At 45.9% G+C, this 12,648-nt stretch overlaps 1 protein-coding gene across 2 annotated transcripts in view; it reads right to left on the reverse strand.

Moving 5' to 3' along the window:
* Nucleotides 1-11,541, reverse strand: part of YPEL5 (yippee like 5) — a 23,787-nt gene extending 12,246 nt beyond the window's left edge. Inside the window, exon 1 of one of the 2 annotated variants that reach the window (XM_034764752.1) lies at nucleotides 11,444-11,541. The gene's annotated coding sequence lies outside the window, so the exon portion shown is untranslated. Of the gene's footprint in view, nucleotides 1-6,744; nucleotides 6,831-11,443 lie in introns of those variants that run through there. The other variant, XM_034764755.1, reaches the window with a different exon arrangement.
* Nucleotides 11,542-12,648: the final 1,107 nt, after the last annotated feature.

The following is a 12,648-nucleotide window of genomic DNA, read 5'->3' on the forward strand; positions in this document are numbered from 1 at the left end:
ATGGGGGGGGGCTGTCAGGGGGTGGGGAGTGGAAGTCCCAGGGGTCTGTCTGGGGGGTGGGGGTGTGGATAAGGGTTGGGGCTGTCAGGGTACAGGTAGGGGGTAGAGTCCTAGGGGACCAGTTAGGATGGGGGGAGGGTCTCAGGAGGGGGCAGTCAGGGGATAAGAGGCAGGGAGGCTTAGGTAGGGGGTGGAGTCTTGGGGGGCAGTTAGGGGCAGGGGTCCCAGGAGGGGGCAGTCAGGGGACAAGGAGCGGGGGGAGGGTTGGGGGTTCTGAGGGGGGGGGGAGTGGGAGGGGCGGGGCTAGGGCAGGACGGGGGCGGGGCTCCTCCCGTCCTCTTTTTTGCTTGCTGGATTATGGTAACCCCAGTTTATGGAAAACAAGTCTTGTAAAACAAACAAAAAAACCAGATATCTTTGATGAGATCACAAGTATGGATGATGATAAACTGTTGACATAACCAACTTAGACTTCAGTAAGGTATTAGACTTAGTCCCTCATGACACTGTAGTAAAAAAAAGCTCTATATAACATCAATGTCACACATATTAAATGGATTAAAAAGTGGTTAACTGATAGATCACAAAAAAATTAATTGGGGAATCGTCATCGAATGGGGGTTCTACTGGGGCACCACATGTATCTCAGTTCTATTCTATTCAGTATCTTTATCAATGATCTGAAAAAATATAAAATCATTGCTGGTAAAATTTGCAGATGGCAAAATTAGTAGAGTTTTAAATAACAATTGGGATAGGTCAGTTATACAGACTAAGCTGGATCACTTGGAAAGGTGGGCTCATTTGAACATCTGTTTTAACACAGCACAATGCAAGATCATACCTCTAGCAACAAAAAGAAATGGGGGATTGCTTCCTGAAAACAGACACTGAAAAGGACTTGGCGGAGACAACCAACTAAACAGGAAACTCCAGTGCAATGCTTAGCTAATAGGGCGAATGTAATCCCTGGAAATACAAGCAGAAAATATCAGCTAGTGTAGGGAGTTGATATTACCTCTCTACACACCGCATTAGTGAGATAGACACCATGTTCTAGTATCTAAAGATGTTGAATAATTGGAAAGAGCTCAGAAAAGAATTACAAGAATGATTTGAACTCTAGAAAATATGCCTTATAGTTAGAAACTCAACCTATGTAAGTTTATCCAAAAGAAGGTTCAGAAATGACTTATTCATGTTGTACAAGTACCTACACATGGGGAAGAGATTTCTGACAAACTACTTTTTAATCTAACAGAAAAAAGGCATAATGATATACAACAGTTGGAAGCTAAAGTTAGGTAAATTCAGACTAGAAATAAGGCACCCAGTTTTAACAGCAAGGGTAATTAAACCAAAAGAACAATTTATCTACAGATGTGATTCTCCATCACTAAGTTTCAGTCAAGACAGGATGTCTTTCTTGAAGATATGCTAGAACTCAAACAAAAGTTTTGGACTTCATGCTAAAATTACTGGGTGAGGTTTTATGGCCTGTTATGCACGAGGTCAGACTAGATAACCATAAGGGTCCCTAAAAATCTATGACTAGCAATTAATGTATTCCTTACTAAAGTTTCTGACTAACATTTTAAAAATCCACACACCTATCTTTCCCATTACAAATTTTAGCCTTATTGCAAGGATAAAGTTCTGGAATACTTATTTGGGCTCTGGATTTTATAACTACTTGATAAAAATCCAATTATTTTAGTAAGTAAATGAGGGCTTAGTTGAACTGCTCTGAAGTTTACCTCATGCACAGTTCTTTAGGTTATTATATAAAATCTAGACATTAAGGTGAAATACAGAAGTAATTACAAAATGAATGCTAAAAGAAAGGCCTTAAAAAGCAGATTTGATCTTGAGTATCCTGGACAAGCTGTATTGCTAACAAGGAGCAGGAAAACCCTAGGAAAACTCTGAATTTGGACTTGAGACGCTTCCCTGAAATTTTTCAGGTAAGCACCAGTTTAGCACTAACTTACCTGCAGAACACACACGTTGAGGGGCTATTTTGCTGTGGACAAAGGCTGGCTGCCCTTTCATACATACTGATGCTGAGCCCTGCAAAGGAATTTGTTAGGCGTATAGTCAAGTACGTCTTGAAACCATACGGCAGAGGCAAAAAGCTGCCTTTGGGCCTTCCTGACTAGCATCCAGTGTCCCTAAATGGAAGGTACAATTATCACCCAACATAATTGGTCTAATTTTATTTTTTTCAGATTTCACATCCCATGTAAGAAGTATGGGTGTATATTTATTCATGGTCTCATGCTCACACAGGGTCTGAAAAATCCACTCACCAGTGGGAGTGTGAAGTCTCTCTCCAGTGAATATGAGAGACTAAGGCCTTAATTCTGTAGAAACTAATATTTCGGTTGAAAAAAAGTTTAGACCTCCAGTTACAAAAGACAAGGTTCCAACGAAAGAAGAGTGTAAACCAGTCCAGCGTTGTCTCCCTGCATCTACATACAAATAGCTGCAATGGACTTCTCATAGTAGTTCAAGTTCTCTGCTGATATTCATAACCCTGTAGGCAGCAGCAGAGCTATCAAGAATCATGCCAGTTCCATGCTGTTCTTGAGGAAGCTATAAATAGCACCAGAGACAGGTATCAGAGACATTTACAGGGAAGGACTCAAAATGCAGAGGCTGAGGAATAAGTAGACACTTCTTGTCCCCCAGCCCTTCCTCAAAGCAGCTATGCAGCCTCCAGTTGTTCCTCGCCCTCTAATAAACGTGTGCAAGATATGCAACATCCTTATGGAAATTACAGATTTGAACAGAACAAACATTAAATTAGCTGGCCAATATTCAAGTGAATATCAATATTCTGAATCAAGTGATTCAGAGTCAGTAATAGAATATGAAACTTTTAATCTCTTGGTCAAAGTAACAGTTGACAGCAACTGTTATGAAGTGAATTGCAAGTGTCAGCTCAGGGCAAACAGCTGTCATTCATCAAGCTATTCACCTACTGGACGCATACTGACTCGAGAGTACCTAAGTACTTCACTGATGTTTGCTCTAGCCATTCCACCCACACAAGCAACAGATGACAGAAAGAGATAATGCAAAATAAAACTTTATTAACCTTTTAAAAGCATGGTAACAATTGAGAGATTTTTAGTCGCACAGAGAATCACCTAAAAATACACCAACTGCTGATGTATGTTTTGACAGTAGACACCTGAACATAGAAACTCACTTTACCAGGGATTGTTCCAGCAATCTGGATACTGTCTCAGCACCATTTCCAACCACTCCTGAAATTTAAGAGAGAGAACTGAAAAAAGATTGCTAATTAAAGGAGATGCAGCAGTACCAGACCTTCTGTCTTCATATTCCCAAGTAAATTCATTTACCTTCCCATGGTCCTCCAGCACTCACTGTCATTCCCTTGAGGAGAAGTGGTGCATAGCACAGGAGCCACATTCCCTTAGGTGGGGAAGAAACTCACTGAGCCACATGGAGAGGCTCAAAAGATGTATTCACTCTGGAATCAAGCCCAGATCATTTCACCTCTGTATCCTAGAGAGAAACACACGTGAGAAGGAATCTAGTAAAGCTACAAAACAAAGCAACACAAAAAAGTACAGAGAAACAAACAAGAATTATTGGATAAATGAAAGAAAATAAAGTCAATTCCTTACCTTCTTAACACTGCCACCCAAAGGTGCCTATGCTCATCAAAATACACTCCAGGCCTCGTCAGGCTAACAGCAAGTATAGTGAGAGCTGGTAATCCTCCATCATGACATCTGAGAGTGAATGAGCTATGTAATCTTTTATTTTATTTAATGTTAATTTTAGCATTGGTTATATTATACTACAGTGGGTTTGGCTCTGGCGGCTACAGTTTCAAGTTCAACAGAGTTATCTCTGCTTGTTCTAGATCTAGAGCTCACGGGAACACATGAAACCATAGGCAAGTAACACATACAATCACAAGAACAAGGTCCACTATATTTTAGCAGTTTCATTAAAGTTGCCAAAATTCCTAAATATATCCATGCACCCATTATAACTACAGACATCCTCACATCCTCCTAGATGGTGTAAGAGTCTGATGGCTCTCTCATGGATTGATCATCAATACAGGGGTGGATCCCTGCTGGAGTTTTCCAATCGCAAGCTCAATTTTTCCCACTCTAGGCACCCGTCCTTATAATGTGATTCTGTCTATACCTACATTCTGTGCATGTACATGAAAGTGTCAACCCTCTCTTTTCTTATTGGTGTGTGTCCCCTAGAAACATAAGGGAGCCCGAATTCTACAGGCTGTGTAGGTTCTCTTTATTCTCATTAACACTGATGCACCACCTGTATTCTATGGTTAAGACAAAAGTTGGAGACAAGATGTATTTTTAGAGAATTTTTATAATTTAGAATTAATCTTCCAGCTAGATTTTCGCATTATCACCACTTGGTACATCTTTTCACATAATCTTAGGGCATCAGGTTGTTTTTCAGTCATTTATTTATGTCAACATTTCTATTATCTCCAAGGCCTAAAATAGCGAAGCTAAAATCTTGCAGACCTCAGCCTATAGGTTCTTGCGTTTCAGCTTTTCTTACTTATATCTAAAACATGATTCCCTCTAAATACTGATCAATCTTATACTTCTATAATCCTACCAATTAACTCTATTTAACATACAATGAATATACTGGAAAAGAGACGACTAAGGGGGGATATGATAGAGGTCTATAAAATCATGACTGGTGTGGAAAAAGTAAATAAGGAAGTGTAATTTACTCCTTCTCATAACACAACAACTAGGGGTCACCAAATGAAATTAATAGGCAGCAGGTTTAAAACAAACAAAAAAGTATTTTTTCCACACAAGGCAGTAACATGTGGAACTCCTTGCCAGAGGATGTTCTGAAGGCCAAGACTATAACAGGGTTAAAAAAAACTAGGCAAGATCATGGAGGATAGGTCTAGCAATGGCTATTAACCAGGATGGGCAGGGATGGTGTCCCTAGCTTCTGTTTGCCAGAAGCTGGGAATGGGCAACAGGGGATGGATCATTTGATGATTACCTGTTCTATTTATTCCCTCTGGGGCACCTGGCATTGGCCACTGTCAGAAGACAGGATACTGGGCTAGATGGACCTTTGGTCTGACCCAATATGGCTGTTCTTATATTCTTATGACATATTGATTAATCATATCACACAATAAATGGATAATAAACTAAAATCGTTGGCTACAGCTAGCAGGATATAAACCCTGCTCCTCATGATGCATGCATCCTTATGCCGGACAGAGCAAGCTGAAGCAGGCAATGGAACAAAAGTGAACAGGTATAATACATTATAACACACTTATTAGATATTATGCACGTGCTCTAGAAAGCTGAGCCAGGAATTTTAAGGTGGATGCCATGACCAGACCCACTAAATCAGGGATCGGCAACCTTTGGCACGTGGCCCACTGGCGGGCTGCATGCAGGGCCGGTGCAAGGATATTTTGCGCCCTAGGCGAAACTTCCACCTTGCGCCATCCACCCGGAACATCGGTTCATTGGGGGCAAATCCCAATGAGCCTTTATGGACCCCAGGGGCCTCCCCTGGAGGGTGCACAGCTCCCCTGCAAGCCCTCCCCTCCCCGGCGGCCTCCACCCCATGTCCACTCACTGGCTTTGCCAGGCTTGGACTGCTGCAGCAGCTCGGCAGGGAGGAGCCGCCTTCTGGAGGCACCGGAGAGCCAGAGCATCCCACTTGCGGCGGCGATGAGCCCCAGCTATGGAGGAGCTGCGGCGGCGCTGCTAGTGGGGAGCAGCCGCGCCCCCCGCCCCTCCTGCCCAGGCTGCGGCCTGGCGCCCCCCCTGGGGGTGCCTGCAGGCTACAGCAGATGCATGCAGGCATCAGCCCCCATGCGCCCCCTAGCTCTCCCCTCGCCTAGGGTTACCATATTTCAACAATCAAAAAAAGAGGACTGGGGGGGAGGGAGAGCCCCACCCTAACCCCCATCCACTCCCTCCCACTTCCCACCCTCGGAATCCCCAACCCCCCCGCTCCTTGTCCCCTGACTGCCCCCTCCTGAGACCCCCCCCCACCCTAACTGCCCTCCTAGGACCCTACCCCCTACCTGTCCCCTGACTGCCCCAACCCTTATCCACACCCACACCCCCAGACAGACCCCCGGGACTCCCACACCCCATCCAACCACTGCCCGCCCCTGACAGGACCACCAGAACTCCCGACCCATCTAACCCCCCCTGCTCCCTGTCCCCTGACAGACCCCACCCAGAACTCCCAACCCATCCAACCCTTCCCCTGCTCCCTGACTGCCCCCGGGACTCCCCTTACCATGCCCATGCCGCTCGAGCCACTGGCTCCATGTGGAGCCAAACCAAACAGGCTGCCGCGCGCACAGCCCCTCCCCTGCAGAGTGCTGAGGCAGCGGGAGGCTCTGGCTCTCCGGTGCCTCCGGAAGGCGGCTCCTCCCTGCCAAGCCAGGGCACCGCTTTTTGGTGCCCCCAACCACTTGGCGCCCTAGGCGACCGTCTAGTTCGCCTAGTGGTTGCATCGGCCCTGGTTGCGTGCCAAAGGCTGCCAATCCCTATGCTAAATTGACACCCGCTGCATCGATTGCAGCAGTGCCGATCTACTAGTATGTTTAGACATGGCCCTAGTGAGTCAATATAGTGTTTGATGTTGCAAACAAGACAGCTTGTATCAAAGAACTTTGAAGATAGCTCAGCTGACTTGTTTTATTATTTGTATTACCATGTTTTCGATCGCCCCCCACATCAGCACAGCATCACAGACATTAACGTATGTGTCCTCACAATATCCCGACAAGGTAGAGATATTTCTTCTATTTTACAGATGTGTAAAGGAGACACAGATGAAGTGACTTTCCCAATGTGACACAGGAAGTCCATAGCCAGAAATTACTTAAGTCTCAACACACTTAACCACAAGAGCACCTTTTCACCCTGATTTTTCAAGTGCCTTTGATGAGCAAAAATTAAGTGCACATACATTATTATTTTGTATTCAGTTTGAAAATATTTTAAGGGAAAAGAATAGTGAACATCAGTCTCCAGAATAATCCCCTCAGCAACTTTCACAAAGGATTACACATTTTAAATAAAAATAGACATCTGAATGATATTTAATCAACTTCAGTGTCCAAACAATACTAATCTTCACTCTGAAAACACCAATGTTTTATTAGACATGTTTAAAATAAGCCTGCAGTTAAAACGGTAAAAAGATGAACAACTGTATTCACATATAAACATGCAGAAATGATCCACTGGCAGGAAGGGGACTTAGGTATTTCTCCAGTGTAGCGCCACTAAAAATTCGCATATACACTGGAAGATTTTAGGATAGATAAAAGCGCTAAAATTTAAGGGAGTCATGTCATCAAAACTTCATAGTGTAAGATTTCATCTATATAACTAATAAGTCATTTTTAAATAATACCATGCTAACTAGGTCCCCAATGCAAGAAAAAAAAACAACCACCACCCCCTCACCCCACCAAATCACACAAATTGATTATTTTAAAGGAGAAACTTGTCTAACTTTAAAAATATTGCTGTAAAATTGTGGTGGCTCCCAATAAAGACTGAAAAAGGAAGTACGCTATTTGGCAAGTTTCTCTGAGACTACTAGTAACATTTCTGGTCTTGCTATCCTACCTGCTTGATGGAGTTTTCAGGCACACCCTACATCTCATCCCACACAATGGCTGAAGCCCATTTATGAAAAAGTTAATCTATGGGAATTAAATTGGTAGTTTATAATATGTTTAAATACTTTGAAAACTAAAAAAGGGGAAGGAATGGTGACAGAAGTTTACAAAGGATATTTCTGTAGATACACAACATTAGAAAAGATGACTAATGCTTAAAAGTGACATTTTAATTTCTAATAATTACTACTAGAAGACAAACTACAGGGTAATATCTTGTACATGTCTATGTCATTCACATTTTGCATGTTTTTATTTCTTTGTTGTTTCCTTAACCTAATCTTGATATTGCATTTTGCCTTGTGTATGGAAGATGAAACAAAAGTATTTTTCAAATTCTAGCACTGTTTTAAAACAGATCCTTTTTTAAAAAAAAAGGAAACAAGCATGCCATATATTACTGAAAACTATATTGGTTTTCTCATACTAATTTAGGCATCATAAAATTTTGTGTTTATATACAGACATTACTTTTGATTCCCTCTTTGCCTCAATTAAAATCTCTTCCAGAATTAAAACACCTGGAATAAATATTTTAGTTTCTTGAAAATCCATGTCAGACGAAAGAGATCCAAATCCAAAATCTGTTAAGACAAGACTGGCTTTTAATATGACTGCAGTGAAATTCTTAATAATCAGACGACCAAGATCATTCTAGCACTGAAGAAACTGAATACTTCATATAAAAGAGTCAGCTGTCAAATAAGGACACGGGGTTTACTTAAGGCTGATTCAACAACTCGCATGACAGATGGAATGAGGCTTCAGAAAGGCATAAATAGAAAAGATGCTTTTAAACAAATAATGTTTTTTATAAAGTGGAGGGGTGGGGGAACAGGAGCTGAAACAAAGCCGCATATGATTAGGGCCCTAATCCTGAAAATGGCTCTGTGTAGGTAAATGCTAGACCCACACAGAGCTGTTTTGACTTCAACAGGGCTCTGTGCAGATAACTAGGTCTACCCATGCAGAGCCATTTGCAGAATTGGGGTCTTTTTGGATTGTATGAGGTCTCACATAGCCACATATCTGACGTTTGAAAGGTCAGGAAATTGGTTTGCTTGCAAGACAGCACTTCACTTCAACACGATTGTTGTTCATAAAAGCCTTCCATTACTTCCTGCGTGCTGAATGTCATATCATAAGTAGGCTACACAGGGTCACATGGTTTGAGGGCAAGGGACATGGGAGGAGAGAAGAGGAGAAAGGAAATCAGCAAGTGTATATCCACATTAGACAATACTAGGGGTCACTAACCAAAAACAACGACTATGTTAATGGTTAAACAGTTGGGAGTATTACCTGAAGTTACAGAAATGATAACCCGCGTGATAAGCCCTCCTGTATGCTATAAAAATCCTTTTTTTTTTTTCCCCGTTTGCCATATTTAGTGTCTACATAAAAGGGATTATTGTTTGACAATCTTCTTAACTAAGTTTCCTTAATTGTGATACCAATACATAACTCATCAGATCAAAGAATGTTAGAAGGAATTTATTCTTCAACTTTTCTGCCTTTTGGTATTTTCACTTCACTCATTTTGGACAGTGAAAAACAGAACAATTTCAGTATTGTTTTTAGTCAGTGCTACTGTCAGGGTCCCATCTTTGGCTTGCAAAGACTGCAGATATTGCTTAAACCCCCCCACACATATTTTTCCTTAAAGAATTTAAACTGTCACTTTGTTTCTGAAAACTGTATTTGCACACAGAACCACAATAAAGTTTTACAATTTTTTAAATCATGAAATTATTTCTATGAACCTTTTTTTAAAAAAGGGAAACCTAAACTGTGGATGTAAACTACCTCAGAATTTCTCCCAATGGTAAAAAATACACACTTGGAAGGGAGTTTTGAAATAAGGCATGTTATATGCACAAGACTTGCAGTTGCCACAATAATTTTCAAAAGCAAGTTAAGATTATGTTTCAGTTGTGTTTCATCATATACAGTTTACTGAATGCAGACTGTTCGAGTGATGTCTATTAGACAACCAAACTCTAGAAGACCAAAAAAAAGGCACAGAGCCTGCTCCCCTCTGATAAATGTTTTTAGTCACTCAGGCTGCTGCTATATTTGGCAGTGAGCTATGCTCTGGCTACAGCAACAGCATCACTACTGCAGCACTAGAATCCTTCTCACCGAGCACCCACTGCAGATTGCAAGAGCATGCGCTACTGCCTTTGCTCATAGCCACAAGCCCCAGAACATGCACTGCAGCCTCTATTATTTAAACCTAAACTGTACACAAAGAAAACCAAAAGGGGGGTGGGAAGAAAGCAGTCCAACAGCTGATACTGGTCATGTGGGCTGCTGGGAGCCAATCAATAAAGGCTCAGCCTATGTCTGGTTTGAGAATGAGGCTCTACCAGAAGCACAGACAATTTGACAACAAATAAGAGGAAACAGCTGACATGAAACACAAAAGTCCTGTGGGCCTGAGTCACAGGTACCATACTACCAAGGGGGAAGCTAGCACGAACAACCCCCTCAGTAGCAACCCCACAGGCACTCTCGTTCTTCTCCCCACCCATCATTTAGACACTCAGTAGTATTGTTGTGTTTGTACAGATCCCAGGTCTGCTGCTCCCTATATTTACCTTATGGGAGGACTGGTCAGGAACAGAGGCAATTGCTGCTGGATGGAAAGATTATTAACCCAAGAGACTATGTAGCTGAAATTATTTACACTGGGGAGGATGTGTTGATCCAAACAGAGTTCACTCTGTACCACTTTTTTTTTTTTTAATTGAAAGGTATATTAGAGGGTTTTGTTGGAGGAGGAAATGGGTTACTGCTGAGATGGAGAAACAAAGGGGTAACTGGTCCAAAAGAGTTATCTCTGTACCTCTTAAATTTGGGGCTAGGGAATGATTAATCCAAGGAATGACTCTCCAGGTACTATTTATCTTGCGGGGGACAGGGAGGGAGGAGGAGGTTAGGAGTGATTCTTGGTGGCCGGGTAGTTTGTCTGTTTGTATATATGTGCCTTTGTGTGGGCAGAATAGCAATAAAGTTAAACCACATTCACAACAGGAAATGAAACTACCCCCGTGGCGCAAGCCAGCTTCCCTTAATAGCCACAGCCAGCCTGTGTTCGTGCGGGGTGTATTGTGCTGTAGGACACCGTACTGCTCTGCCGGGAACGGGGGAAAATTATTAAGCTATTATGGATGGTGCAGGCGAAGGGGACGGTTGTTGGGTGGGGTGCTGGTGCTGAGCAGGGTTGCTGTGGCGCCGGTTGGGGCAGGGGAGGAAGTTGGGTTGCGCTTTGTGGTGCCGGGGCGGTGGTTGTGCGGGGGGAGGGGAGGGACAAGGGTCGGGGGCTCCTGGGCGGGGGTACAGGAGGACGAGGGAGTTGCTGCGGCGGTACGGGGGGGGGGGGGGTGGCGGGGGTAGGGGGGGGGGGGGGGGGCTGGGGGGGGGGGGGGGGGGAGGTGGGGGGGGGGGTTGCTGTTGTTGTGACGGTGCCGCCGCCGGGGAGACGGAGGTTGCTAGGGAAGGGCGGGGGTCGCTGTGGCTGTGTTGGGGGCCCTGCGCCGCCCGACGGAGAGCGCCCTTGCGAGGAGGGAAGCGGGGCCCCGCAGCCGGACCGAGGGACTCAGGGCCCGGGGCCGCCTCACCCCGGAGCCCACAGCGCTCTCGAGGTCAAGCGGGCTGGACGGGCCCCGCAGTCGCCCCCCGGTCTCCAGCCTCGTCCCCCTCCCGAGAGGCCGTTACCTGGCAGGCGGCGGCCGGAGCGGGTCGGCGTCTGGAGTCTCCCCTCAGCTGAGCGCCACAGCTCGGTCTCAGGCCGTCTGACTCCGCCCCCCAGAGGCCCCGCCCCTGCCCTGTCAGTCAGCGCCAGGGACCCGCCCACTGCCGCTGTGACCGTTCCCCTTTGCTTAGGGCCACGCCCCCTGCTGGCCCGGGCCGCTCGCAACGCTGAGTGAGGCCGCGTTCAGCAGAGGCCAGTTGGAGGCGGGGCGCCCACTGCGTGCGGCTCTTGCTGGTGCCTGGGGGGCAGGGTGGGGTAAAGCCGGGGCGATCACAAGGACGCGCTCAGGGTTTTCACTCCTCGTATAATGTATAAAAATCCGCTTGCAAAACTGGGGTATAAGATATTGCATCACCCGCAGCCCAACACCCCCTTGTCACCCACACCCTTCTTACACCCATCACCAACCAAACACCCCCTTGTCCCCTATACCCCTCCTACCCCCGTCACTGCTTGAACATCCCTGTCACCACCTGAACCAGGGCCGCCCAGAGGATTCAGGGGGCCTGGGGTCTTTGGCAGCAGGGGGCCCCTGCCGCTGAATTGCCGCCAAAGACCCAGCACTTCGGCCGCGGGTCCCGGGGCGGAAGGACCCCACGCCGCCAAACTGCCGCCGAAGAACCAGAGCGGAAGACGCTCCAGGGTCCCAGGCCCCGCAAGAGTTTTCCGGGGCCCCCGGAGTGAGTGAAGGACCCCGCTCCAGGGGCCCCGAAAAACTCTCAGGGCCCCTTTGCGGCCCAGGGCAAATTGCCCCACTTGCCCCCTCCTTTGGGCGGCCCTGGCCTGAACACCCCCTTGTCACCCACACCCCTCTTACCCCCGTCACTGCCCAAACACCCCCTTGTCACCCATACCCATCTTACCCCCATCACACACACCCCTCTTACCCCCGTCACTGCCTGAACACCCCATCACCGCCCAAACACCCCCTGGTCACCCACACCCCTCTTACTCCCGTCACCACCCAAACACCCCCGTCACCCACACCCCTCTTACCCCCGTCACTGCCCGAACACCCCCTTGTCACCGCCCGAACACCCTCTTGTCACCCACACCCTCTTACCCCCATCACCGCCTGAACACCCCTTGTCACCCACACCCCTCTTACCCCCATCACCGCCCAAACACCCCCTTGTCACCCACACCCCTCTTACCCCCGTCACTCCCC

The sequence above is a fragment of the Trachemys scripta genome, chromosome 3 (genome assembly GCF_013100865.1).
Source record: "Trachemys scripta elegans isolate TJP31775 chromosome 3, CAS_Tse_1.0, whole genome shotgun sequence".
Lineage (NCBI taxonomy): Eukaryota > Metazoa > Chordata > Testudines > Emydidae > Trachemys > Trachemys scripta.